Here is a 25,409-nt window from a genome sequence, read left to right as displayed (position 1 = left end):
GCTAGCCTGGGAGGCTGTACTGGGGTCCCCTGGGGATGCTCTGTTGTCAGACCCCTGTGGTCCAGTAAGTCCTCCCATCCCTCATCATTACTGCTTTTGAGACCTGTCCTTCAATAAGTGACCAGGGCTTCTCAAGAGTCTGGAAGACTAACAGCTCAAGACTCCATACCCACTTGTCTCCCTCTGACTCTTCCCTCCAACCTCCCCTTTGCTCAGATGAGTGCAGCTCCTTCACCCTCAGTAGGTTCCAGGTTAATTTTTATTCCCAAATTCTCTTCTGGCCTTTCAGGGTCTCAGGGTAGGAAAATCAGGAACAGCAGATGGTCTGGTGCTGGTTGTCGTCTTTGTAAACAGTGAAAGGATGATGCAGGGCTCAGGCTGGTCACCCATCCAGGAATCAATCAGATGAAGTCCCCTGCACATGTCCCTATCTAGATCTTCCTGAACCATTTGACTCACAGCAGATGGATGTGTCCTGGTGGCTTGGGCTTTCTTGAGGCACACCAAAAAGATGTGCTGGTTACTGGTGGGAATAAATCATGGGGGGGGGGTGGTGGTGTCTAGTCCCACCTTCCAACTTCCAAAGCTTATACCAGCATCGGTCCTTCCTGAATACCATTTCCCACCTTTTAGGGCCCATTCCTACCAAATGCTTTGTGCTTGGAACAGAGCCATTGAACACCTCCCCCACCCCCAGTTTTCTGGGGCTACCCTATTCTGTAATATCCCAATAAAATGGCTCAAATTCTCATTGTTCACGATAGCAGGATCTGGCCTTTTCCACACATATTTTTATGGTTTACTTTTTCTTTCTAGAAAAGAATTTAAAATATATTTATTTCCAAAGTGAGTGCATACTTCAGCCTGATTCTCTGCTGTTTTGTGACTCTTCTGCCTACCCTAGTATACTGTGAGGGAATTTACAATGGAGGAAAATAATCTAAACTGTGCATAAGCTAAATGAGTTAATATATTCAAACTTTTAGAACAATGCCTGGCACAGAGTCCTCTGTGTATTAGTTGCTATTAGTTTATTATTTTCAGTGGAATGTCAGCATCACTCCTTCTAGAAATTCCTTTGCCATTCATCACCACATACTGTTTCCCCATGGCCCTGTACAGGCCCCAGCCTCCCACTAGGGTTCTTGACCCCTCAAGACTCCTTCCCCACTTTTTTTTTCTTTTTTAAGCACACGCACAATGTTGGGAGAATATATTAAAATTTATTTTTTCTATACCAGGGGATTTGAGCCCAGGGCCTCACACGTGCTAGGCAGACTCTCTACTATCGAACAGTCTAGGGATGATTTATTTAAAAAAAAAATCCTAATCTTGAAAACTTCTTCACGCAAGTATCAACAACAGCAGCAACAAAACCGTTATTTTTGAATAAGCCTTAAGTCAGCATGTGAATCACTTCAAAAGCAATTGCTAAGAGATTGTGAAGCCACAAAGAAAGCTAAACAGATAGAACTCATTGCCTACATGTGCTTAAGATAAATTATAATTAATTCTCAAGTAAAATGACTTTATAGTACCATTTTTCACACAAAATGTATCCTAGACTCACCTGGTAATTGGAGTGGCCACCTGTGTTCACTTAATTGACTTAATAGGAGGACAAACTTCTCTTACCTTTATTTTATTTTATTTTTCTGGTGGGGGCAGGGTACCAGGGATTGAACTCAGGGGCACTCAACCACTGAGCCACATCCCTAGCCTAATTTTTGTGTTTTATTAGAGGCAGGGACTCACTGAGTTACTTAGTGCCTCACTTTTGCTGAGGCTGGCTTTGAACTCGTGATCCTCCTGTCTCAGCCTCCCAAAGCTGCTGTCTTACCTTTATGATAGGAGATAGTTTTGCAAGTTAAACAAAGTGTTTGTCTAAGTTAGGCTCCATTCTCCAATAGAAACTGGGAGATGGAGGCTCTACTTCCCTTGGTGTGTATGTTTCAAAGAGGTTGCTCCCAGCTCCTTGCTTGAGAAAGACATTCCTGTGTAATAAAGCTTACAAAAACTTATGTATCTTCAAAACAGATTTACACAAATTTCACAGAGACAGAAAAGAATATGGAGACTTCCTAAAGCAAATTCTTTCATGAAAAGAAAGAAGGGTGGGGAGAAGTTTCTCCCTTATTTTTGACAGAGAGAATGAAGCCTCTTGTTTTTAAAATTTTAAAATTTTGTTCTTAAATATGCCACAAGAAGAAATGAGGCCTTGATTTTGTCTTGGCCCTTTGCATAGGGAAGTCCCCACTGGCACAGGTGCAACCAAAGTTAACCTCTCTTTGTCCAGACTTCTATTGCCCTGCTCTCTGCCAGTAGCTCATTCCCACATTCCCATTACTTCTCTGCACAGAACAATTTAACTTCTTGATCAAAGCATCTCTCATTAGATTATGCCCCAGGGGGTGGACCTTAGATTTCATAGCCAAAAAGACTTGTTAAAACATTTTCTAAATGTAAGAATAATTTTATCCTTTCCTTTTCTCCTGCTGCCAATATGGCTCAAAATGCAGTCAATTTGGATGATAGTTCTATTGTCTTTCTATTATTGTTTGGAGCCCTTGTATGGCATGGGGCTATATAAATTCATATTTGGTCCCTGAGGTCCTTACACATAAACATGGCATTATAAACCATGTAATTTTAAACTGTATAATCACAGAATATGATTTCGGGGCAGACACATGATCATGTATTTCCAATTAGTAATTTGGGCACCCTACATCCCAGTTTTCAGGAGGCCCAGCACTTCCTTCCTTGAATGCTGTCACTCCTTTCTGAGGCTGTACTATGGTTAGCTGGAGAACCCTTATTCTATGCAACTTAGTGGGCCATTTTCTAGTGCTGCATGGAGGCCTTGCACAGGCCACAACAGTGACATAGACTTGGTTTCCACACTCTTTACACATCCACGCATGATTGTGGTGCTAGGGGCCTGTGCCAGGGCTGTGCCTGGGCTGTGTCTAGCCTTGCCTCCTGAACTTTAGGCTTGGAATTGAGCCTGGTCATTAGACCAGATCACTTTTCTCACAGAGAGTTCCTTTTGGGATCCAGGTTTTGTGTGTGTGTGTGTGTGTGTGTGTGTGTGTGTGTTTTCCTGCTGGTAGACATCTAAGGAAATCTTAATCTTTCAGAGAGGACTTAATACTGAACAATGTCAAAAAGAATCAGGGTCCCAATCACTTTTCTTTCATGTAGTGTCTTGAACCATTCAATCAAATTTGCTCTCTCTTCCACCTCTGCCAACTCTGGGCACCTAGGGACTGCTGGAGTGAGGAATGGGGATGGACAGGGTGGGAGTGGAAGGGGAACCTTGATGGGCCAAAAACTGGTGCCCAAGTGGGGATACTCAGGCTCAGAGAAGTTTGCCCTCAGAGAGCTGTCTAATTCAGAGAGATGGAGAGAGAGGTAGAGTTAGATATATACATAGATGATAGAGATAGATAGATAGATAAATAGATAGAAAGAAAAGCTGTAAGATTATTTTTTTTTCTTTATCCTTTGCTGCCTGTTCCCCTTTCCCCTCCTACTCTGCTACCTCAACACCAGCAGGTTTTCCCAGGTCAAGCCCAAGTTTCTATGGATTCATAGAATCATCTTCAAACATGAATACAACTTATAGAAATGGTTGGTTTGGGTTATTAAAAAAAAATCCCAGCAGCGTGGGAGGCTGAGGCAGGAGGATTGCAAGTTCCAGGCCAGCTTTAGCAACCTAGCAAGGCTCTAAGCAACTTAGCAAGACCCTGTCTTAAAAAAAAAAAAAAAAAGGGCTGGGGATGTGTCTCAGTACTAAGATCGCCTATGGGTTCAATATGCAGTGTGCACATGCACACACACACAAAAATTTGTACCACACTGTATACGTTTTTCTGGATCTTGCTTTTCTTACTTAAAAGATATATCTATGGAAATTTCTGAAGCTCAATAGTTACATATCTGACTTTTTTTAAAAATTTACAATTTTTAGATGGACATAATATCTTTATTTTACATTTATGTGGTGCTGAAGATTGAACCCAGTGCCTCATGCATGCTAGGCAAGCATTCTATGACTGAACCACAACCCCATCCCCAATCTGACTTCTTTTAAGAAGATGAATGGTATTCCATTATATGACTGCTTTACAGTGTATTCAACTTTGCCTCTGATCCTGAGCATTCAGTTTCCATTTATTTTTACATATACTGAACACTACAAAGAGCATGTGTGTGCCTATATCCTTATGTACTGGTGGTTTTATTTCTATAGGTTAGAGTCCAAGGAAAGGGTGGAAAGAAATAAAGTAAAAATTTTTTGAAAAAATACAAACAAACAGCAAAGTGGAGTTGGTTTATTTGTCAGGCATAGGAATATACCCAGAGAAGACATTGACTGCATAGTTCATGTAGTCATGGGATAAATCAGGGATTTTTAATTGTTAAAAAGGGAGTGTTCATAATAATTATGCTAATTAAAAGTTAAAAGATGATACACTGAAGAGGCTAGAGTGAATCCCTCTAGTAAGATATATGTCTGTCAGCTTTCAGCCACTGTGACCAAATACCTGAGATAAATCAACTTATAGAAAGGAAAGGTTTATTTTGACCCACAGTTTCAGAGGTTCAGTTCAAGGTTGGTTGGTTCTATTGTTTTGGGGGCTGTAGTGAGGCAGAACATCATTGCAGGAAGTGTGTGTCAGAGTAAAGCTGCTCACCTCAAGGAAGATGGGAAACAAAAAAGAGGAAGAGAGAAAAGGGTCAGGGTCCAATATCCCCTTCAAGGATATGCCCCCAAATGAACTAACTTCCTTTCACTGGGCCCCATTTCCTAAAGGTTCTACCACATCCCAATAGTGCTACAGGCTGGTGATCAAGCCTTCAGCACATGGGCCTTCAGGAATATTTAGGATCCAAGCCATAATGCCAGGTTTGCACAGAGCTGAGTGAAATAAGTCCCATTGTTTTTTACTTAGGAGAGTACATTTGTTCTATTACATACCTGATATGCTCAGCTCACTTCAAGTTCATGTTCACTTAATAACTTCAGCTGCTCTCATAGGCATTGCAGCATCATTCACAACAGCCAAGACATGGAAATGTTTAACCTCAGGTTAGCAAATGCTCCAAGCATAAATGTTTCCTGACTCCAATGAAAGAACTTGGTGGACTCAATGGAGAGGTTTTGGACATTTTATTACTCATGTACTCCTTGGGAGGTGGCAGGCCAGGGTACAATGGAGGGCTGCCACTCTTACAAACAGGGAACACATATGGGATAGGTCGCATGCCCATTGTGGAGATTGATTTCTTCAGATGTTTTATGAATACATTCTTTTACTTTACAACCAAGGTCACTCTGCTTTGATTCTCACCTCAAGATTGGAAATAAGGGAAGCACCCGGCTTCTCCCTTTGCTGCCACATATTTTAGAGTCATTTTTGTCTTACTGTAAGCTTTTCTAGGCACTAATTACTATTTACCTCAGCAGAAAAAACAGCGTAGGTGTTCACAGACGAATGGATAAAGAAAATGTGATACATATAGAACATGGGACTACCAGTCAACTTTAAAAAGAAGGAAATTCTGTCATTTGAATAATATGGATGAAACTTGAGAACTCTGTGTCTATTAAAGGGAGTCAGTCACAGAAAGACAAATAACTGAATGGTCTCACGGAGACCCAGAATCTACAGAAAAGGTGAACACATAGTAACAGTAACATGGTGGTTACCAGTGGGTAGAGATTTGGAGAAAGGGGAAATACTGGTCAAAGTCTACAAAGCTTCAGTTACAAGATGAGTAAGGACTGGGGGCTTAATATAGAGTGTGGTGATTTTAGTTAATCATAATTTTTTCTATCTATGCTTTTAAAATTTGTTCTAATTAGTTCTATATGACAGTAGAATGCATTTTTACACATTGTATACAAATGGAGCATAACTTCTCATTACTCTGTCTGTACATGGAACAGAGTCACACCAGTAGGGTAATCATACATGTATTTAGGTTAATAATATCTGTCTCATTCTAGTGCCCTTCCCATCCCCACTGCACCACCCCTCCCTTAATTCCCCTCTGCACAATCCAAAGTTTCTTTATTCTTCTCTACTGCCCCCCAACCATAAGCATACACTTAACAGAGAAAACATTCAGCTTTTGGTATTTGGGGATTGGCTTATTTCACTTAGCATGATATTCTCCAGTTCTATTCATTTACCTGCAAATGTCATAATTTCATTCTTCTTTAAGGCTGACTAATAGTCCATTTGTATGTAACAGCATTTTCTTTATCCAGTCATCTGTTGAAGGGCATCTAGGTTGGTTCCATAGTTTAGTTATTGTGAATTGAGCTGCTATAAACATTGATGTGGCTGCGTCACTGTAGTATGCTGATTTTAAGTCCTTTGAGTATAAACCGAGGAGTGGGATAGCTGAGTCAAATGGTGGTTCCATTCCAAGGTTTCTGAGGAATCTCCATTCTACTTTCCAGAGTGGTTGCACCAATTTGAAGTCCCACCAGCAATATGTGATTGTACCTTTGTTCCCATATCCTCACCAACACTTACTGCTTGTATTCTTGACAGTTACCATTCTGACTGGAGTGAGCTGGAATCTCACTACAGTTTTGATTTGCATTTCTCTAATTGTTAGAGAGGATTAATATTTTTTCATGTTTGTTGATCAATTTCTTTTGTGAAGCATCTGTTCAGTTTCTTAGCCCATTTATTAATTTGGTTATTTGTTTTTTTGGTGTTAAGTTTTTTGAGTTCTTTATATATCTTGGAGATTATGTGGTAAAGATTTTCTATCTGAGGTGCATTTGGTAAAGATTTTCTTCCATTCTGTAGGCTCTGTCTTTACATTGTTGATAGTCTCCTTTGCTGAGAAGAAGCTTTTTAGTTTGATACCATTCCTTTTATTGATTCTTGATTTTATTTCTTGTTCTTTAGGATTCATGTTGACGAAGTCAGTTCCTAAACTGACATGATGGAGAGTTGGGCCTACACTTTCTTCTAGGAGGTGCAGGGTCTCTGGTCTAAAGCCTAGGTTCTTGATCCACTTTGAGTTGAGCTTTGTTCAGGGTGAGAGATGGGGGTTAAATTTCATCCTACTATATATGGATTTCCAGCTTTCCCACCACCATTTGTTGAATAGGCTGTCTTTTCTCCAATGTATGTTTATGATGCTTTTTTTTTTTTTTCAGTATGAGGTAACTGTATTTATGTGGGTTTGTATCTGTGTCTTGTATTCTGTTCCACTGGTTTTCATGTCTGTTTTGGTGCCAATACCATCCCATTTTTGTTACTATAGCTCTGCAGTATAGTTTAAGTTCTGGTATTGTGATATCTTCTGCTCCATTCTTCTTGATACTTATTGCTTTGGCTACTCTGGGCCTCTTTTTTTTTTTTCCAAATGAATTTTACGATTGCTTTTTCTAGTTCTATGAATAATGTCATTGGGATTTTAATAGGAATTGTATTAAATCTGTACAGCACTTTTGGTAGTAAGGTCATTTTGACAATACTAATTCTGCCTATCCAAGGACACAGGAGATCTTTCCATCTTCTTAGGTCTTCTTCAAATTCTTTCTTTAGTATTTTGTAGTTTTCATTGTAGAAGTATTTTATCTCTTTTGTTAGATTTATTCCCAAGTATTTTATTTTTTTTTTGAGGTTATTTTGAATGGAGTAGTTTTCCTAATTTCTCTTGCAGTGGCTTCATTGCTTATTTATAGAAATGCACTTGATTTATGGGTCTTGATTTTATAACCTGCTACTTTGCTGAATTCATTTATTAGTTCTAAAAGTTTTCTGGTGGAATTTTTTGGATCTTCTAAAATATAGAATCAATCATAATGTTTTGTATTCTTGAAATTTGCTAAGATAGAAGAGCTCAAACATTCTCACCACAACTTTACAAAAAGGTAACTAGGTGAATGGTGGACATGTTTATTAATTTGATTGTGGGAATCATTTCATGATGTATATATATATCAAAACATTACAGAGCCTAAAATATACAACTTTTATTTGTGAATTATACCTCAATAAAGCTGGAGTGAAAATTTTAGCTGTTTATAAACAGTTGTAGAGAAACAATGTGTTTGGTTTAGCTCTCTCATGGCCAGTGCTGCTGAAGTTTTTTTTTTTTTTTTAACATGGGATTGCTGGGGAAGAGACTGTATATGGGGACCCTGAGTTTGTCTAGGGCATCGTAGAGGACAGTTTCATAGAGAGATAGAACCAGAATGCATACTGGAGTGTAGTACATCTTCCAATAAACAAGTCTGTGAAGGGAAAAAGAAAGAGAACCAGAATTGAAGAAGGTAACTAGGAAGGCAAGAGGGAGAGGTGAGGCACAGGAAGAGCCAGGGTGTAAAAGATGAGAGGAGAATCTTGTGGGAGGAGAAAAATCCCAAGAATGTGCAGAGGAACTGGCCTCCCATGGTGCATTCTGAAAGTGGGTGGGACAGCAATATCTTAGATATTATTAATATCTAAGATATATTAATATTAATAATATAATATTATTATATATTATATTATTATTATAATGGTCTGTGTCTCTCCATAAGGCCACAGTAGGTAAACAGATATTAAGATATTAATTAAGATACTAAAATTTTATGAGTTGGGGGCAGGGATCTATTAGAAAAAATGTCTTAAGGCTCCACAAAGGGGGTAGTAATGACAAAAAGGTAGAGAAGGATGGCCTCAAATAGTAGAGACAACTCTTCCTTTTAAACAAAAGGGAACAAATGACATTGGCAGCAAATAAACCAGAAAATTAGGTGTGGAGAAATATCCCGTCTGACGATTTGTACTTATTGCATGAGGTGGTTGGTAAGGAGCTGGCTTCTGAGAGTCAAGGGAGCTGTGGGGGCATTTCAGAAATATAAGGAGAGTGGAGAGAGTTTGAATAGACTGAGGATGTTATGCTCGAATTCGGACAGTAATCCACAGGGGACAGTCTTCAACTTCCCAGACTTACTCAAAATTGGCCTCCTAGATCCAACCTGACTCGATTTACTTATCTACACTATCTATCTACTTCTGGCTTCATTCCCCCCCTCTAATTTTGGGAACTCCTTATTGCTGTAAGGAGAAGGGGCAACGGCTCATATGGGCTGCTTCAGAGCTGAAAGGGGGCGTTGAACATGAGGGGGCTCGACACTGTGGGGGATGCTGTGGGGGACGTGAGTTCCCTTTTAGAAGTCGTTCCATTTGAAGTCTGGTTGGGGAAAAACAGGTTGTCATCTGGGAATGGGTGCTTCTATGAGAGAAACAAAAGCCATGAGTACTGAATAAATGTTGCAGCAGCTGGAACATGTCACTGTGTAGAAGTTCCCTCACCAGGCTTTAACATCCCCAGTTATCAGGACTGTAAACGTAACATTTAACTTTTAGTGTTACAGATGTCCTCCCCCATAAGATACAGTTTAATAATTTAATGTCATCTGATCTTACAAAATCCTTTTACTATTATGACCTCTGTCTAATAGACAAACCTTTAATTCTGTTACTTAGGGCTGCATAATCATACTAGCAAACACCAAGCCTACCTGTGTAGGTTAGGAATATCTGTAAGCCTTAAACTAAAAATTACTCTGGCAATTCCTTTTGATAGTTATCAGGCATTCCTGCCTAAGAATCTCTTTTGTAACCTCCAGTCTTACTTATTCTTGGAGACTAACACAAGGTGTATACCTTAAGTTACATTTAACTATTATTATTATTTAAAATGCCCAGGAATAACTATGTTTTGGTTTTAACTGTCTTTGCTAAGTGTTAAAGATGAAGCAGTCAGTCTATTATTAACAGTCAGCTGAGTTTCCATGGGAGTCCTGGGGGAACTTTACAGCAGCTTTTCAGTTCTGCTAGGGCCATTTGTGCTAGGATGGGTCCAGGTCTTGCTTGACCATGTGGCTTCCCTTGGAAGCATCAGGGGTGTCTCCCTTCTCCGGTGACCTTCCTCTTCATAGCAAATGCACTGATTGGCTTTCTGTTCTCCAGTGGTCTCATTAATCTCCCTGATCGGGAGGTTATGTGGCCCAGAGTTGCAAAGCTCTTTAGAGAAGTCCCCTTTTCCCTGGATTCAGACTGACTCAGAGGGCAAGAGCCAAATATTGGTTTTCTTGGCCCTTTTAATTTAATTTAAAAATTTAATCTTAAACATCCAGCAAACAAATTTCAACAGCCTTATATTAAGAGTACTGGGCTTTAAGGTCTATTTCTCTATCCTGTAGGTGATAATTCATTATCTTAAAGTAACCCAGGTTGTGTGTTCTAAAAGCAGTACCTCTGCAAAACATTAACAAGCAATCTTTAGACCATTTGTAAGAAAACTACAAAACAAAATTAACAAGAGTAAAAACATACTTAGTTCATGTAATAGCTACCTTGAACTCGGCAGAGTTATAAATTATATTCCCCTGTTGAGATCCTTGACAAAAACTAACTTTTGGACACAACTTTAAATGTACTTAAATCTGGCCTACTTCTTTTGTAGTCATTCTCACATGTAGTAAGATGGGACACAGAGCCTTATCTCAGGTAAGGTGGGGCTCTTCATAAATCTTAGTGCTCTAGTTCTGAAGCTAATCTTTGCTTTCAAAACATCATTTTATAAAGCCTACATAAATTGTTGCTCAAGTTCACATGAATATTAGCTAACACAATATAATATAACATCTAAAACATAAATTAAAGAAAGGCTGAAAGCTTTTAACCTTTTGTAGAAAAGTAGCAAAGTACTTTTGTGTTTTACAATATTAACCTTACATAGATTAGGCTCTCATTAACTTAAAAATACATTTAAATTGTACCTCAGTGTAAAAAGTAACATAAAACTTTACATATCCTATTGATAACAGGTCCAGTTTTAGAACATCAAATGATATAAATAAATCTCCAATATATTAACTTAAAAATACATTTAAATTGTACCTCAGTGTAAAAAGTAACATAAAACTTTACATATCCTATTGATAACAGGTCCAGTTATAGAACATCAAATGATATAAATAAATCTCCAATATGTTTTTCTTTTAAGCCTAAAATTGCCATACAACTTTAGAACGTCAGCTTGATATAATGCTCTTTTAAAGCTTCTACCTTACAGACTTGTATACCTGGAAGATATGAACACATTAATAGCACCACAATTACATTGATGTTTTTATATTAACCAAGTTTAGCTTTTAAAGAAATAACATATTACAATATTGCAAAATAACAGTTGTTGTTTAACTATAGTTGTATAATTTTTAATTTCTTTAAGATTACTTGCTCAAAAACCTTACATATATAACCGACTTACACCTTCTTTATCATTTACTTAAACCCTCTTATTTACTTAATCACATAGACTCTCTTATCCAGAAACACATTTTCCTTCTATTAAATCCAAACCTAGAATCTTCTAATTTCTATTTTCCATCTGTTAACCTCCTTTTCTGTTCACATTTTGCAACAATCCTTGTAAATTTCTGAATTTAGGCAGATTATTTCATAGACATCAACATTTTATTAGTTTTTTTGAACACCTAGAAAAACCTGTAAGCTTAATTTTAAAGACACTTCACTTTCATCTGTTTACCCAATTTAAATTGAACTGCTTAAATCATGTGAATCAAAGATGTTTGGATCCATTTTTAAAAAATTTTATGAAGCTCCTCATATATCTGCCAATTGTTGTATCATGTGCATGATATATGGACATACTCACATACAGACATACAACACATAACACAAGTGTGCACACATAAAACAATAGTAAAGGCCTTGTAGCTTTTCGCAGGTGAAATCTCCATTGCAATGCTTAAAAATTCCACAGTTGATCAAAAATAGAACTGATCAGAAAAACATTAACCTAGGTCTGTAGGATCAAAATCATGAGCTCAAAAAATACAGAATCTAAGAAAAAGCAAGGGTTCTAGAAAAAATGACCGGCTGGTAATTAAAAATTACCATAAAATTTACTTTTTTGGTTTAGTCTAGTTTGAGTTCAGGTAAAAAGACACCTTCACTTTTTTTTTCCTTGAGCCTCAGATCAGTCTCCTACTGAGCTTGAAGGCTTCTTCTATTTGGATTTCAACTTAAGTCCTGGCTGAGGTCTGGAAGGAGCAGGGAAAACTGCTATTCTGAGCAGAAGCCTCATGCCTAAGGCATTTTAACCTTAAGTCATAATTTTCAGGTTTAGATGTTGAAAATTATGATACAAGTTTAAGATAAAATTCACAAAATTTCATACTTTTACATCTTGTTTTGCCAAAGAAAAAAATTTTTCCTACACTAGAAAAACTTGCTCACACAAAACTGAAAATAGGATGTTACTTGATAATATAAAAGCTACCATCAGAAGAAATCCCTTCAGGATCATTAAGCCACTTCCTATGCTCTGAAGTTCCTATAGTAGTATTAAGTTCCAAAAGGGAACCACACACACTACCATCTATATCCAAAATTAAGCTTTAAAAATTCCCAAGACTGTTGCTATTTAATGTCATTTCAATAAGCCAGACCAACGGTCCCAATCCAACACTTTCCTTTCCTAAATCCTACATACTGAGGGAAACAGATACCATACCATGATTTCATATCCTTGCCCAAATTAATGCACTGGTACACCTAGGGAAATCTTCCCAGGCTACCCAGTTCAAAAACTGGTGAGAAAACTGAATGATTGGGAGTTACTTGCCAACTTGGAAGTAGAGTTCTTTAGTTTTCTATCCTAAGTATTTAAGTTCTCTGGCATGAATTATCTGAAATCATAAACTAAACAATTACCTAAACCCAACTTTTAACTGCAAGATTGTGCAATGCTTCAAAAACCCAGATACCAGATTATTACAATAAAACATCATCTTTTAGATACACATTCAGCCAAGGTCATCCCCAAGAAACAATCAATAATAACCTTTAAAACAGACAGACCGGTTAAGAGAAAAATCTCCCCAAGTTTCCAACTCCCATTTAATTATGACTCCTACACAAGTGGCACCATAGATGTCCCTACGAGTGGACCAGATGTTCTCACAGAGGGGCAACCAGAAGTATAAAATCAAGGGTCTTGGTGAGGTGACTTTACTGCATTCAGTGTCTTCCCTCCCCTTTTTTTTTTAAGTAGACAGAGGTGGAGTAATCCTTCTAGTGCAGGCAAGGAAGGAGGGAGTTCCCCGAAGCAAAAGGGCTTCGGCAGCTGCTGGGAGTCCCTCAGTCCTTCCTTTTACTTACAGGATTAGCTCCTCTGGTTTGGTCCAACCCCAGGCACCAGGCATGCTCCATATCTCCTAACTTTTCAGTAGTCAGCTCTCAAAAAGTTCATCTTATATCCTCGGCATGCAGTTGTTTGGGGCGCTAGGCTTCCCCAAGAAAGCACAGTGGGGGCTCCTCTAGAGTCCCATCTGGGGTGCCAAAATTTGTGACTGAAAGTTTGGTTCCTGTCCTCAAAGCCAATTAATGCCAATTTAATAATGAGGACAGGGTTTTGAGAAAAAAAAAAGGGAGATACCAAAGTTCTTAGATCTCCAGCAGGCATTTCCCTCTGCAGTGTGTGCACTCAAGCCAACTATGGGAAGAAAAGAAAACATTGCTTCCCTAATCCCATTTAACAAAGGGGAGTAAAGTTTATCAAAGTTCTTTAAAACACAGCTAAAAGGGGTGTAAAAGGTGAGAACAGAAAAGCTGGCGGTTCTATTGACTTTTGGTCCCTTACAGGGAAGCAGGAGAAGCATACTAGGGACATTTTCAGGCTAGAATTTAGCTAAAGTTATTTCTACACATCTAAGGCAGATTGGAACTTGGGACACTGCATCTGTCCAAAGTAAAACAATGCCATCACACTTAACAGAGACACAGACAAAAAGACACACAAAGACAGATTCCCTTTTCAGATTGTTGAAAAAACAGAAGTGGGGTGTTGGCCCCAAGCCAACTGGGGCCTTCCCTTCAGACAAACAGATTGGGGGAGTATCCCCCTCAGATTGGGTCTGACAACTCCAGATTGGGTGATTAGTTCCCTTGCCAGGGTGTTGGGGTAAAGGCAGACAGGACAATAGAAACAAAAACACGTAACACAATATTTGCAGCACAGCCACAGAATTCGCAGCGCGGCGTGGATTGCTACCCAGAAACCAAAAGCAGGGGCAGATGGAGGATCCGTTAGCTACAAAATACTTTACTAGGGTTGGGGATGTGGCTCAAGCGGTAACGTGCTTGCCTGGCATGTGCAGGGCACTGGGTTCGATCCTCAGCACCACATAAAAATAAAATAAAGATGTTGTGTCCACCAAAAACTGAAAAATAAAAATAAAAAAAATAAAAAAAAACTTTACAAAATACTTCACGAAATACTTTACTAAAGGCAATACACTCAGAACCCAGAAAGGAGCTGGGGACGTCTCCCACAAACCCCGTCGGCTGCCCTTCCGTGCGTCCACTTGGGACCTTTTGCCGACCACACAATACAGAACCAGAACCTGCAGGCAACCAGAGTACAGAAAACTACAGATCGACAATGCCTTTACTTACCGGCCAGGTTTTCATCACCCCTCCATCGGGGTGTCTGGGTAGCCTTATAAGGGGGATCCCGGACGAGCCATATGTTATGCTCGAATTCGGGACCCCCAAAAGACCACCAGAGACCAAGATCGATGTGAGCAGCAAAGAGGTATTTATTGCGAGCTAGCTCGGTCCTCTGCGTGCATACACAGCAACTGGTGACGCTGAGAGGCCCTGAGCCCAGGGTTTTCAGCAGTTTTTATACATTCTTTGGAGAAGGCAGGGACTTCACATACATCATAGCATCTTTTAGCAACTCATCACACACCGCAGGAAAATCATAAAACAATTCTTAAACACGATTAGCACATTCACTGGCGGGAACAAATTGGGTAGGGATGATTGGCTAGTAGAGAGGGGGATTTGTTTGAACTGATTGGTTTAAGCCATGAGGGAGTATGTGCTGAACTACATGGTTCCCAACATGTTATCAAACATCATAAACTACTGGGAGGGTTATCTGGCATCTCAGGTACTTCCCTGTCTCATGCTGATTGGTGGCTGCCAGGGGGTTGCTATGGGTCCCCACCTAGCCTGACTGAATCAGGGACACGTGGTGCAACAGATCTCTCCTGTTATTTGTAGATAACAACTCAGCAGGGTGGGTATGTGCCTAGGAGTGCTCTGTGGGTTTTCCAAGGACAAGGGTCACGCCCCCTTCCTTGGACAGGCTTTACTCTGAGGTAGAGGCTGGTTTTTCAAGGAAAATAAAAGAGAATCTGGGTGCAGGGGCGCACCCCTGTAATTTCAGCTACTTGGGAGGCTGAGGTGGGAGGATTGCTTGAGCCCAGGAGTTCTGGGCCAGCCTGAGCAGTGTAGCAAGACCCCATCTCTTGAAAAAGAAAGAAGAAGAGAAAGAAAGATGGAAGGCGGGAAGGGGCAGGAGAAAGTGAAGAAAATAAGAGAAATAGCTGATTGGGAAATTTGTGATAGACGTGCTGGGCATGTTTGAGACCCTAGAAAAAGTTGGTGACCATGAGTTTAACTGTTTGTCTAGGAGTTTGATTTTCCTAGGGGACTGACTGCTTGATTTGTGCCACAGTACACATAAAAAACCAAACTCCTCAAAACATCAGGGTGGAACAGCATCCCAGGCTTTGCCTGGTGGAGGTTGACGTGAGCCCCTCCCTTGTCCTTATCTTCCTGGACAGCAGTGGTAGATAGAGCAGGGATGAATACTGGGCCCCATTCTTATTTGTTATCAAGATCGGCAATGCAACCAAGGTGTCAAGAGAGTCTTCCTAGGTACACTTCTAAACCACTTCACTTACTTGTTCTGGAGCTGGCTCTAACCTTGACATTCTTTGAAGAGATTGGGAAGGTCACCCTGGTACTCTAGTGTTCACTCCTCAGGGACCCAACAGCCAACCCTTAGATTCTCTTTTGAGGATGAGAAAAGAAGGTCAGTTCCAGGGTACATTAAGCTTCTCATTTTGTTTTGGAGAGGCCAAGGTTTGTGGACAAGTAAGCTGTGGAGTCTAGCAGAGGACACAGGGAGTAAACAGCTCCACCCTTCTCTGGGACCCCTGCCAACATCCTGTATCAACTTCTGCTGTTTATCTTTCTCTTCGCTCTGAAGTTTACCTTATAATCCCACATTTCTCAGGCTTCTTAAACTGGTTTTTAGAGAATTTCCATGTCTTGTCTACAGCTGATGGTCTCTTCATGCCACCCTGCATTGAACCAGAATTGACAGTCATTCCTGACACTGTGCCACGTGACACTTACTGAAGATCTGCAGGGACAGGAACTGGGGTGAGGTGAGCGAGGCACTTGATTTGAGTGCAACATTTAAGTAGGTCCCAAGAAACTCAGTAATCAAGATAAATACTATTTGTAAAGTGTTAAATATTTTAACACATCATTTTAAAAGTCAAAATTAAGGCAAATACTTATGATGGACAAACTTAAAATTTTAAGTAAGGACAGGATTTAATATAAAACTTGATGTTAGCCATTTATATTATTAAGATACCTCTGACTGACTAGACCTACATCATCTGCATTTCCAGGTGTCTTATTGCGGAAATGTTTTACCTTTTTTAATTTTTAATTTTGTGGTACTTGAGATTGAACCCAGGGCCTTGTGCATGCTAGGCCGGTACTATACCACTAAGCTACAACTCCAGCCCTTTTATCTTTGTTCTCTTTATTTCCAGGCCTTCCCCCCAGCAATGGCATAATATAGGAAAGTCAGTCTTCTTCTTTTTTACTTTTTTATGGTGCTGGGACTCAAACTAGGACACCATGCATGCCAAGCACATGCTGTACCACTGAGCCAATCCCCAATTGTAGTATTTTAAAAATTTTATTATGTAAAACTTATCAGTCATTGTCTCATCTCCTTTCCAAACTCTGCTTTGCCTCCTGGCTTTCCAAAACCAAAATGGCTCTTTAAGATATTTTGTAAATAATGGGCTACCTACTTCCTACTTTAGCAATGTAAATAATTGATTTTTCAAAACCAAATTCTCAGGCATCACTATCTTTTCCACCCGAGTCTATAAACCAAAGGCGGAGGTTGACTATCTTATTATTCATATTTTTTTTTTTTGTGTGTGTGTGTGTGTGTGACTAGGGATTGAACCTAGTGCCTTCCCAGCCCTTTTTGTTTTTTATTTTGACACAGGATCTCCTCAATTGGAAGGCCAGCCTCAAATTTGTGATCCTCCTGCCTCAGCTTCCTGAGTAGCTGGGATTATAGGCCTGCACCACTATGCCCAGCTCATTGTCCAATCTTTCTTTGACTCTTCAGTGTTGTTTTCTGCCTTCATCACTATAATGAATCCACTCCCGAAGCTTACTTATGGTCTCTTCATTCTTAAATCCACTGGTTGTTGTAAAAGATTTACCACTTTAACTAGGACTGTCCTGAGGATATGTGGAGTCTCAGGCAAATGTTTTTGGCAGGCCCCTATCAGTGTAAATTATTTGTTTAAAAACACAATAATTTCATGGGCCCATATGAAGTATGATGATTTAGCAGTGAATATATAGAATAATGGATAGTGAGGTAGTACTTACATTGCTTATTCAATGCCCATTACACCTGGAGCTTGGCATAAGTTCTTGTTCTAGTAGTCTTTTGAGAAGGGGTGCTTAAAAGTTCTATTTTTTGAGGTCTTGCATATTTGAACATGTTTTTATTCAACTCACACTTGATTGGTAATTTGCCTAGGAATAGAACTGTAGATGGAGAAATAAACTTACCTTAGAATTTTGGGGGTATTTTTGTAAGTGAAAATAAAGGCAAAGCTCTTTAACAAAGAAACCTCAAAATACAGCAACTTAAACGTCTGATTAGTAGTTCCTATATCGTCATTGTGTCTTCTAATCTCTATCTCCTGGTCTTCTCCATTACTTTCTTGGAGAAGTCTCTTTACTGTTGAATTCATTTTTTTTTCTGATATGGAATCATCTCTATCATGTTTTTCATTACTTTCAGAAAACATCCTGTTCTTATTTCAAGGATGTTAAATCTTCTCCAATATCTCCAAACAGTAATTATAGCTTAATAAAATCTTATTCCTGCACTGTCCCACCTTCTTCTGAGGCCCTTCCTTTTTTAAATGTCTGATGATCCTTGGCTTTTTCTTCATATTTAAGAGTGAGGCAACAAAAAAGGTAATTGTGATCATTGGTGGGGGTTTTCAGAATATGGGCAAAGACCTGGTTATTTGGCATGGGACCTTCCCTGGCCAGTACCTATAGGTCTTTTTTATTAGGATGCTTGGTTTCTCCAGAGACCAATCATCTAATTTCCTATTTGGTGGGTAAAGCCTGACCATTAGTATTTGAAAGATGACTGAGGACTCAATATTTAATGTGTTGGCTTCCACTAGACTGTTTTCAATAAGACACATCCACTTGCTGTCCCAATTCCAGATCTTTCCGCTTCATCACAGAATAAACTCCAAGACTTCTGTTGTGAATAAGGAGGGACAATTGACGAACTGAGATGATGAAGGAATATGGGAGCCATTTGCTTTTCAGACAGATTTTCAATCAATTCTACTGTGTCCAGCCTCAACTTGTATTCCTACCTTCATAGGTTATTGGTACTTCAATTCCTGAATCTTACTGAGTATCTGTGCTTATTGGCCCACCCATACATTGTAAGCATATGATTTTTTTTAACATTTTCTGGCTTGTTAAATTAATTACCATGTGTCCATCTGTTTTTAACTTCCAAAATGCAGATGTTGTTTCTTATCTACTCTTATGTCATCTCCAATTTTCTTTTTACTAGTTAATCCACCAATTGGCATTTTAATGGGGGAGGAGGAGAGAAAAAAAGGAGGCAGAGATTTGAGCTTTCAGAATTAACTACAAGGGCATTATTTTCTTAACTAGTTCCTGTTTTCCATTTTTTCCCCCTTAGTCTCTCCTTTTTGGACTTTTAGATAGATTTTTGAACTTTTGAAGCTACCCTCTGCATTTCTCAGTGCTTTCTTCCTCAAGTTTCAAAGATTTATTTCTGATGTTGCATTTTCAGAGAATTTCTTGGTCAAATCTTCCAACCTGCAAGTTGACTCTTCAAGTTTGTCCATCCTGCCAATAATTTAATTTCAACAGTTATCATTTTTCTACTTCCACGGTCTCTGCTTCAGTTATTAACTTCCTGTTCCTAGTTCATGATGATACTACCCATCCTTATCTTTTTGAAAATATTAATTATACTTATTTTAAAGTCCTGTCTGACACTTTTCAGTTCTATTTCATTGAGTTTACATTCCTTTAATTTTTTGAGCTGATGTCTCTCTTATGGTGTTACAAACTTCTCAACCATTTGGTGATTCTTTTTTTTTTTTTGTGTGTGTGTGCACTCTTCTTCATGATTGATGCTATTTACTAGAATGTCTGACATCTCTGGCTTTCACAGCCCAGTTGGTTGGAGGGGCTGTTGTCACTGTCAGGATTGCTTACCATATGTGTTTTAACTGAAAATTTTAAGTGAATGGGTTGTGCTGCTAGTGAGGTACATGGGAAGTTTGTGTGCAGGGTGCAATTGCTCCATAGTCTCTGTGGATATCTCCCATGGCATAGTCTTGATTCCTCCTGAGAAGGAAGTCTTTTATATATTTCTATTGAGGTCCTAGGTTATAATTTCCTATTTAAATTTGCTCTAGTATGAGATTTTTGTCTTTTAGCAAGTTTTCACTCTCTATTCCAACAAGAATTTTTAGTTTTAGAGCATAGTTATTCATTTATTTACAGTATACCTTCAGCAGTTTCTATTGTAAGAATTTGGTATAGAAGGGTAGACTCCAGTATCTATTATACTACCATCTTGTAACCAACATTGGATATGTATTCTGTATCAAATACTTTTATGTTTGCATAGAAAAGATATTTTAAAACAGTCTTGTTCATCTCAAGCTATGAATCAAAGACATAAAAAAGTAGTTTAACCAATATATCCTGCTTCACCAGTTTGTTACAAAATTAGGTTACACTACTTCTAGAGTAGTTCTTTGCCTCCGCTCTATTAGGATATGCCTTTTTTTCTTTCTCTAGGATTCTTTTTATGTAGTGCTAATTAAAAATTTTCTTGTACTTATTTTGAGTCAGACATTATTCTAAGTGTTTTTTTTAATGTATATTAACTCCTAGCAATTCCAGATTTCTCATAGAAGCTTATGAAGTATAATGGGTTAGTACTTAATAGTACTTAATATTATCTTAGGAAGAATGAAATCTGAAAACCTGCTCAGTCAAGTAGAGATTCCTATTCTTTTTTACTGTTATTGCTTTTACTTGCATCAGATATTGCTGGTGAGCCTCAGGCTGCCTGATGATTTTGTTCCTTCCCTACTGCTAAGCAATTCATTAAATACTAGTGATTTTTTTTTTTTTTGATGGTGCTAGGGATTGAACTCATGGCCTTATGCATGCAAGGCAAGCACTTTACTAACTGAGCTATATCCCTAGCCCTCATTAAATACTAGTAATGACAGTGTGCTCTTGGAGAGTGTTTGGCTCCGAGGTAGACACATGGTCTGGGATGGGCTAATCAGAGTCAAAGAGGCCTTTTCTGGAAGTCTGATGGAAATAGAATGAAGTCTCTGTGTTCCTATGGTGCCTGCTAACCTGTATACTATGGGCCTATTGACTCCAGAAGCCTCTTTGAAGAAAGCCTGACAGATAAGCCAACACAGAGGAAAACAAAGCTAGCTTCATGGAAGGCTAGAGACAGAGAGTGAGCTTGAGTCCTGATAATATTGTTTGAATAAGTTATAGGAACCATTGTGACTTTTCTTCTTAAAAAGCCACTTTGAGTTGACTGTTACATGTGAACAAGGATCCTAAATAATAAAGGGTAAGGCAGAGGTATACAGTCTCTAGGCTGAGGCACCAGGGCACCTGTGGACTGGGTCTAAGAAATAGTGGTTTAAAATAGTGGGCATGGACACCCCCCCCAACCCCCGCCAGGCAATCCAGGATCTGTACAAGTGAATTTGGATGTGGAGTGAATTTCTTGCTGTCTTCATACCTGGATCTTTTTCCAGGTGACAAGTTCTTCTGAAGTGCTGGGTCCTTCTCTCAGATGTGGGAACTTGACATCTCCTAGATTTTTTTTTTCTTTCAAATTTTTAGAGTTTCTTTGGGTGAGCCAACCAGTTTAAAGGGTACTACATTTGGGTATTTTCCCAGTTTCCATGATAGTTTTACTTTCACACACTATTTAATATTTCCTTTTTTATTCCTAATGTAATTGGAAGTAGCAATTATCTGGTTTCCCTTCCCCACCCTGAAGAATTTATTATTATTTGGTTGAGTTTTGTTCCAGTATCTGCCCACGAAGCGTAGGAGGGGTGGCATGACAATTCAGTCCACTGGTTTTTCTATGGGAGGTACTTTAAAGTAGGTCACCTTGATTTAGTGTTTTCTATCCTGTTTGTGTTGTTCACAGGTAATATTTCATCTTCCTGTCCATTACAGGGCACCATTACAGGGCACCATTCCACCGGCCAGCTAGTTGGTGTTACCTTAGAGTAATATTTGTTATCTCTTCTGTAGTTCATAATATTTGTAATGTTTTTGTGGGCAGCAGCAATAGTAAACAAATGTTTTTTTTAGGGGTGTATTTTTGGTAGAGTTTTCTAAACCTTCTATAAATCCACTGTAAATAATTAGTCTGGAAGCAGTCATGGTTTCCACCTAACATCAAAAAATGGCATGTTGTGTTGATGACATTATTATTATTATTATTATTTTTTAGTTTCCAGCGGACACAACATCTTTGTTTGTATGTGGTGCTGAGGATCGAACCTGGGCCACACGCATGCCAGGAGAGTGCGCTACTGCTTGAGCCACATCTCCAGCCCCATGTTGATGACATTATTAAGATTTCCAGAAATGTTACACCTTCTCCTCAAGCTACAGTGTCACAAACTATTTTGTTTTAAACCAGTGGTTTAAGTAGAGTGCTGTGTTTACATGCCAGTAATCTCAGCAACTTGGGAGGCTATCTTTTAATTTTAGAATAGTTTTAGATTTTCAGGAAAATTGTGACAGAGAATTTGTCACCAACAGTTTCTTTCATAATCCGAATGGATTGTATCAAGAAACCCTTACATTGAAGAATCATTTTCTCCTCATTATACCTGTGTGACTGAGGTTGCTTTTGGGTTTCTGGAGGGATATACTTCTGCACAGTCAGTGGAGTGATTGATCAGTGCAAGTAAGCCTCTAAGGTTTGATGCTAATATGAGGATACACAATTTAGGGCTATTACTTTAGAGTGTATATATGAAGTGTCAATATCAGTAAGGTTTTATGCAAGTCTTACAATTGGATTTGACTTTCTGTCATCTTATACTCAAATGGTCAAGTATGCCATTACTTTATAATACTTTCAAATATTTCATATCTTAAAATATTTTCATTTTATTTATAAGATTTTATGAAGGATTTTTCTTGGTACCAGGGATTGATCTCAGGGGCACTTGATCACTGAGCCACATCCCCAGCCCTATTTTGTATTTTATTTAGAGACAGGGTCTCACTGAGTTGCTCAGCACCTTGCTTTTGCTGAGGCTGGCTTTGAACTTTCGTTCCTCCTGCCTCAGCCTCCCCAGCTGCTACGATCACACAAGAGCGCCAAGGCGCCCAGCTTGTGAAGGAATTTTACATCAATTTTATTGAAGTATAATTCATGTACATTAAAAAACACATTAATCTTAAATGGATATTCCCAAGTTTTGATGAGTTTATGCACCTACATACCCATCAACTCATAAAAATATGGAATATTTTTATTATCCCAAATATTCTTTTGTAGTCTATACCAATAACCCTTCCTGGCTTCAGGCAACCACTGATCTACTTTCTGTCACTATATATTAGATTTTTATTTTCTAGGGTTATAAACAAATGGGAATCATACATCATAAATTTTCTGTATATGGATTTATTAATTCAGCATAATGTCTTTGCAATCTATCTATTTTATTAGTAGTTCATTTAAAAATTTCCTTAATGTATCACATAGTAAAACAACACATTATTTAATAAATACAAATAAAGAAATTATAACAGAAAATTAAAATTTAAAATTTTTTTCTAAATACAGTCCATATACATATACTATACTTTGATTTTAAATTATGTACCTACCAGCTTCAAATTCTTTCAAAATAAGCCATATGCAAAATATCTGGTTTCTGAAGGAGCATTTGCAGTTAAAAATTTTTTAGATTCACAGGAAATTGCAAAGGCAATGCACAGGGGTCCCATGTACATCTTAATGTAATCATGCTCTAATATCCAAATCAGGTTATTGGCATTGATACAAGTTGTTGTACAGTTCTCTTTCTAAATGTAGTTTTGTATGTTTGCTATTTTATTACATGTATGGATTTGTCTAGCCAAAACTACAAGCAAGACACAGAGCTATTAATCCATTACCACAAAGATCTCCTTATGTCCATACTCCAGTCCCTCCTCTTACATCTCCAACTTCGGAAAGCATTAATCTGTTCTTCATGTCTATAATTTTGTCATTCATTGAATGTTCTATAAATGGATTCATGTGCCATGTGATCTTTTGAGATTTTTTTTTTCATCAGTGCTGTTTGATACATTGAATCTTCTTCTTCTTTTTTTTTTTTTTGGTACTGATGATTAAATCTAGGGGTGCTTCACCACTGAGCGATGTCCCCAGCCCTTTTTTATTTTTGAGACAGAGTGTCATGTCTACAGCCCAGTTGTGCCAGGGCAGCATGGTTGGTCATAGAAAGGCCAAAGAAAGTGCCCAGAGACAGAATGTGAGATATGGATTATTGGGGAAAGCTTACAAGAAAGACATCAATACAACTCCAAGAAGAGTTCAATAGTGACAGTCTGACAGATGGCACCTCCATTCCTCAAGATGCTCTGCCAAGCAGTGCTTCCTCTCCCTTACGGTGTTGTGTCCAGTGGTGACTGACTGGACAAGTGACATGTAATCTTTCCACAGGGCCCTCACTTCTGCACCCATCCCCGCTCAGAAGAATTTTGCATATTAGGATGCAGAAGTGTTACCTTGCTTGTGTGACTAGCACCCCAAGGAGAAACTGTTCCCATGTACATGCAAGAAAGTAGCTCTCTACAGATAATACTAACTTGCCCTAGGTCCCAGTGTGCATGAGAGAAAGCCGTGTCCTTCAGGGTAATATGTATCTGGACTTTCCAGCCCATGCTTGCTCTCAGCATTCCCTTAACTTGGCAAGGTTTTGGGGAACAGAAAGGGACATTCGGGAGCAGGGTGTTTTGCTGTCCTCCTTTCCATTAAGGACAATGCATGGGATGGTGCTAAGTTTCTCAAGGTGACTTCAAACTTGCAATCCTCTTACTTTACCTCTTATCTGTCTTTTGATTGGTTTTATTCAAACCATTTATATTTAATGTAACCACCAATAAATTAGATCTGCCATTTAATTTTTAAAAATTTTCTGGTTTTCATTTTATTGCTCTTTTCCTGTGAGTTTCTTTAAAAATTTAGAATTACGTTTTGATTTATCTGTAGTATTTTTGAGTGTGTCATTTTTTTACTGGTTGCATTAAATTACACTCACATAACTTATCACAATCCACTGCTATGGACAGCTTAAGTAAAGTGTAGAGAACCTACCTTCATTTAAGAATCTTTCCTGGGGCTGGGGTTGTGACTCAATGGTAGAGCACTTGCCTAGCATGTGTGAGGCACTGGGTTCGATACTCAGTGCCACATAAAAATACATAAACAAAATAAAGGTATTGATTCTATCTACAACTGGAAATATTTTAAAAAGAATCTTTCCTTAGTTTATAATATTACTGTTTTAAATATTTATTTCACATATATGGAAATACACATCAAATGATGGCATACTTTTGCTTTACTTATCAAATACCTAAGAGGAGAAGCAAAGTCCATTAGAGGTCTGCTGGTAACAAATTTTCCATTATCTGAGAGTGTCTTTATTTTTCCTTTTTTCTGGATGATAGTTTTAAGAGGTGTAGTATTCAGCATTGCTAGTTTTTTTTTTTTTAGCATTTGAAAAATATTGTTTCTTTTTTCTTTAGTTTCAAGAAATTGATTATAATGTCTTACGATAGATTTCTTTGAGTTTATCCTGTCTGGGGTTTGCTCAGGTTTCTTATCTATAGGTTTTGGTTTCTTTCCAAACCTACTACTATTTTCTGGAATAGTTTTTCAGTACCAACATCTTCCCTCTTATTTTGTGAATAAAATGATATAAATGCTAGATCTTTTGTTATAGCTCCTCAGGCCTCTGAAATTCTATTCCTTTTTTTTTTTTTTAAAAAAAATGTCTGAACCTTTTGGGTATGATGTTATGAAATTCTGGATCTTATTTAAATCGTTGTTTTGGTAGGCCT

At 38.4% G+C, this 25,409-nt stretch overlaps 1 long non-coding RNA gene across 4 annotated transcripts in view; it reads left to right on the top strand.

Moving 5' to 3' along the window:
* LOC124104945 (uncharacterized) overlaps positions 1-25,409 on the top strand; it is a 130,866-nt gene that overhangs the window by 14,179 nt on the left and 91,278 nt on the right. The window contains exon 4 of one of the 4 annotated variants that reach the window (XR_006855574.2): positions 16,198-19,610. The exons of the other annotated variants lie outside the window; for them this stretch is intronic. This is a non-coding gene — a long non-coding RNA (uncharacterized LOC124104945). Of the gene's footprint in view, positions 1-16,197; positions 19,611-25,409 lie in introns of those variants that run through there. 4 annotated transcript variants of the gene reach the window in all.

This window comes from Marmota monax, unplaced genomic scaffold, assembly GCF_021218885.2.
Source record: "Marmota monax isolate L192 unplaced genomic scaffold, Marmota_monax_Labrador192_F-V1.1 WCK01_AAM20220418_F8-fsc00392, whole genome shotgun sequence".
NCBI lineage: Eukaryota > Metazoa > Chordata > Mammalia > Rodentia > Sciuridae > Marmota > Marmota monax.
Note: the sequence above shows the minus strand (reverse complement) of the source record. Positions and strands in the feature narration are given on the sequence as shown.